Here is a 5190-nt window from a genome sequence, read left to right on the forward strand (position 1 = left end):
TCAAGGAAATTACGATTTGAAAATGCAAATTTCGCAGCACTTGTGCGTTGCATTTGAATAAGTATTAGCAATTTAGCGTCAAATACAGTATTTCACATAAATATTTCGTGCTTTTATTAACAGGTGTACATAATATTGTAATAACACATGAGTCTGTCTCAATTTGTAGTAGATTTTATTCATAATAGTATGTTACAAGCATGTCGATTATATTCAAGATGTAAATTTAAAGGAAAGAGGGTGAACCTATAATAAAAAATGCTACTTTATCAATAAATTTAAAGCTTCAATTATAAGTTTTCTTTTCTTTTTTCTTTTGAACAAATAGGTAATTATTTATATTTGCCTTACAGTAGATCCCTTGTTCATCAGGAAATCAGTGAATTTCCTTTCACCCTGAGTCCTGTAGGACAATCAGGGTCGATGAAGAAGCTGTATTTGTGTAGGGTAAACCACAGTTGATTCAATTAAACATGTAAATTTATCTTGTACAAATAAATGACAAACTATTTTGTAACTAATACGATTTTCTCGGGGGTATCAAGGGTGTTTTATTGTAAATTAACAAAATAAATACTCTTTATACTGTATATTACGCTTCCTATACGCTATATATATACCTCAAATGAGATTTATTCCTTTTCATATACCTAACCTCAGCGGTGCAGTGGACTTCGGATATGGAGATGGGGCCTTTTGGATGCTCCGATCTTCGGTGATAGAGAAATTTGGAAGGTTGTTCAGTTTGGTAGTATCATCTTACGCTTCCTATACGCTATACCTCAAATGAGATTTATTCCTTTTCATATCTAACCTCAGCGGTGCAGTAGACTTCGGATATGGAGATGGGGCCTTTTGGATGCTCCGATCTTCGGTGATAGAGAAATTTGGAAGGTTGTTCAGTTTGGTAGTATCATCCCTGTAGTTGTGACGTAAATGTAGCAATCAATCTCAAGGAGAAGGCTAAAATCTCCAAACTTTGGTGCTGGTGTCGAATCTGAAGTAGAGAAAACGCATTGATTTCTTTTATATTGGATATCACAATATGTATATATCTACTTATTCTGGTCATTAGAAACCACATCTCTATTAAGTATTGGTACAAACTTCCTTTCTTACTTAAACCCAACTTTATCACAGGAAAATCTCTTTGAAAAGTAGCTTCATTATATCTTGTCACATGCATATTGCATATTTATTATAACATTATGCGAACATATTCCACATGAAAGAAATTTCGAAAGCTCCATATCCCATATGAGCTCCAAAAAAATAATCCACACATGCAGTTTTCTTTTCTGTTTACATTTCCACCGCAAAACCCCTCCATATGCGGAAATTTGAAATATATTTAAATAATTCAGTATTTGCACTTCATATCAAGTCTATTTTATTAGAACAAATGGCTTTATTCTGATTGTTTATCATTTTATTTTATTCGTTATTCTTCTTTTTTATTTATTTGTGTGTTTGTTCTTGAAGAGGGTACGTTTTTCATAATCCACTGTCTAAGAATTTACGTTAGTAAAATTTATACATGTAAAGGAGATAAAAAAGGAGGTACCTAAAAGACGTAAAAGCTGCATTTTTAGAAAAGCCAAATCTGACATGGACCTTAAGTATTGAATCTTCCTGTAGTTCTGTTAAAGAAAGTCACTGTTTTATAGCCGTTTTATTTTCTACTTTATTGAGACCCTTTCTATTTTAGTCTTTTTTTAGAGGATTAGGTATGGCCAATTTTTCCCAAGAACTAAATAGTTTCTTCGGAAGATTTTCAAGACTCAAGAAATATTTGAGTTGCTGTTCCACCAGTAGTGAATCTTCCTGTAGTTCTGTTAAAGAAAGTCACTGTTTTATAGCCGTTTTATTTTATTTATTGAGACCCTTTCTATTTTAGTCTTTTTTTAGATGATTAGGTATGGCCAATTTTTCCCAAGAACTAAATAGTTTCTTCGGAAGATTTTCAAGACTCAAGAAATATTTGAGTTGCTGTTCCACCTCATACTCCTTTGACGTTCAATCTAAAATACAATGACATGGCTTTTCGTTTACACTCTGTATAATTTTTCCTTCTCAGACATGAGCAATGAAAACTCCCTAAAAAGAATAAATAGGACTTAATCAGGGTTCATTAGTGTTCTCACTCCCTTAGCATCACCCCTCGTCTATGATTTTATAACCATAATATGGACTTTGAAAATAAATAGCTTCACAAATATAACCCTTGTGCTTCTCAAACTTGCACATTTTTGATCAGACTAATTTTAAGTTTACGTCAGGATGAAGTTTTTTTTTTTTTAGTATCCCACTATCCCCTTTCTTCTTGTCATGTTTAGGTCTATTGTGATAGTTTAGGGGGAATCAAGTAACACACATGGTCATGGTAGGTTTAATAAAAGTTTTAAACATGACTTACCTTGTTCGAAATACGACTAGGAAAAGATGTTGAACCAAAAATTTGGTCGAAATTTTCCAACTCACAGGGCCACTTTGAGTTAAACTTTGGTTTAAAGTCAAACCGTTTGGTTAAAGGCGTTTTATCAGGTAGTGACTTCCTAATGTAGGTTGTTATGATTATAAATAATTATTAGGTAGGTACTTTATATTGTATGACCAAACTTCGTAAAGAGAGAAGAAAATCAATGACGACTCTGATCAAATAAGAAGAAATCAATGACGACTCTGATCAAATAAGAAGAAATCAATGACGACTAAGATCAAATTACTAGGTAGCAAGAAATTGGGACTTTTCCCTGCAGCTATTTAATTTTTCATTGATTCTAGGCTCCTCGTAAATCAAGACTGAAATTACAGTCCATCGTACGTTTTATTGCGACGATAAATATCTTTATTTCTGCAACGAAAAAAGTACCTCCCCTTTGGAACCCAAAAACTAATTGAAATTTGTCTATACCTTCAATTTTGAATTGTTGTAAACCTCTGTAGTTGTAAGCCATGAGACAACATGATTATTCTTGTAATTTGGATTCTTCTTTTGAGCCATTTCTTTATTTTGTTACATCCGTAGGTAATAACTTTTATTGGTGGAGATGTCAAAACTACCAAAATTTATGTAAATTATACATACACTGCACATGTTCATTGGTGGAGATGCCAAAACTCCCCAAATATTTATGGGAATTTGCCTGTTAGTGGAGATGTCAAAACTACCAACATGAATTACACGTCATTGTAGGTACTTTATGTGAAGATTGTTTTTGGGGATGTACCTGTGTAAAATGTAAATGTGATCTTAGGGAAATCCCCTTTTCAGCAGGTCCCTGACCGCGACTGTTGTCAACCGTTTTGCACACGTTATATTCTAGCCAAAGAAGGACATTCGCTCTCACCATTCTCTATCTATCAATCTTTCTGTATACTGTTCTAATACATAGTTCATTCATTCGCTCTCGCCTTTATCTCATTCAATCTCATAGGGTTCTTATTCTCAATCTCATACATGTGCTGAAATAAAAAATGCCCATCTAATTCGATGTACACAGGTGGCCTATTATTTTTCTGGTTCATACTGCCCGAAACAGACTGAAAAGCTTCCTTTTTCCTTGTTTCTAGCAATGGATGCTCCAAATTTTATGCTAGTAGGTACGAGTACTATTGATTTACCGGTGTCCTGCTTTTCAAGAACTTACAGACGTTAAAACTCTCACCATCTCCGAAGTTTCTCTCACGGTTCCTTTCTATACGTGGCTACTCGTAGATTTTCCTTCACCCAATCTTCGTTCATTGAAGGAAGGAAGAGGGAGAAAGAATTTTTAACTGTGTTAAGCATATTTAAATGCTTGTCACAAATATCGTTCCCCGATTATTACACCTAGAGATACATTTTATGACTTGATTTGGACTCGAACCACCAACCTCCAGATCCAAAGTCCAACGCGTTAAAAACTGCACCACTGAGGTTGGTAATCCTCGTTCATTGAATTTTCCTCCGGTTTGTCCATGGGTATCTAAAGTGTCTCGAAGGAGAAAGTCCAAGCAGGTGGCCTATTTTCTGGTTCATACTGCCCGAAACAGACTGAAAAGCTTCCTTTTTCCTTGTTTCTAGCAATGGATGCTCCAAATTTTATGCTAGTAGGTAGTAGGTACGGATACCATTGATTTTCCGGTGTCCTGCTTTTCAAGAACTTACAGACGTTAAAACTCTCACCATCTCCGAAGTTTCTCTCACGGTTCCTTTCCATACGTGGCAACTCGTAGATTTTCCTTCACCCAATCCTCGTTCATTGAAGGAAGGAAGAGGGAGAAAGAATTTTTAATGTGTTAAGCATATTTAAATGCTTGTCACAAATATCGTTCCCCGATTATTACACCTAGATACATTTTATGACTTGATTTGGACTCGAACCACCAACCTCCAGATCCAAAGTCCAACGAGTTAACAACTTCACCACTGAGGTTGGTAATCCTCGTTCATTGAATTTTCCTCCGGTTTGTCCATGGGTATCTAAAGTGTCTCGAAGGAGAAAGTCCAAGATATTTCGTGCTTGGTCATCTTCACTACTTATGATACGTGATGTTCTTCCTAATAGGAGGGGCGTGCTTGCTAGACCCAATAATGTTATGCGGGGAGGTGCAACACTCTGTATCAACCCACCATGCTTCGCTTTTTTTATCAGCTCCTTCGTGCTTTTCTTCTTTTGTTTTATTTTTAACAAGTGCTCCTTGTTTCACGTTTGTCATATCGTGTATTTATATATTTTCGATCACGTTTTAAAGGTCTGTAAGGCGTTTATTTTTTCTGCGTCCTATTACGTGAATTTTCTACTTTTTTTTGGTGCGCTAATTTTCATCACGTCTTTTTAATGATTTTTTTCGTCCGAGTTCGCGCTTTTTTTTTCTCGGGTCGGTGTTTTCATCTTGTACAGATGTTATTGAATTATTGATAAAATAGACATGTCTGTAATTTTTTACTGACTTTTTTCTCCTTTTTTTTTCATTTGATATTTTTTAAGTGTTTTGTGAGTTATTTCTGTTTCACATGCAATATGTCTAGATTTAATACCCGTAATTACACATTTACGCAATTATGCTCAACACAATTAGATTTTCTAAACTTTACCAACTTTGGGTTTAATTTTTCTTCAACAATATAACTATTTATCTATGGATTTGGATATTGTAAAATTAATACTAATCATGGTTACCTTATTTAATTTTAGGAATCGACCC

Source organism: Diaphorina citri, unplaced genomic scaffold (genome assembly GCF_000475195.1).
Source record: "Diaphorina citri unplaced genomic scaffold, Diaci psyllid genome assembly version 1.1 scaffold1594, whole genome shotgun sequence".
NCBI lineage: Eukaryota > Metazoa > Arthropoda > Insecta > Hemiptera > Psyllidae > Diaphorina > Diaphorina citri.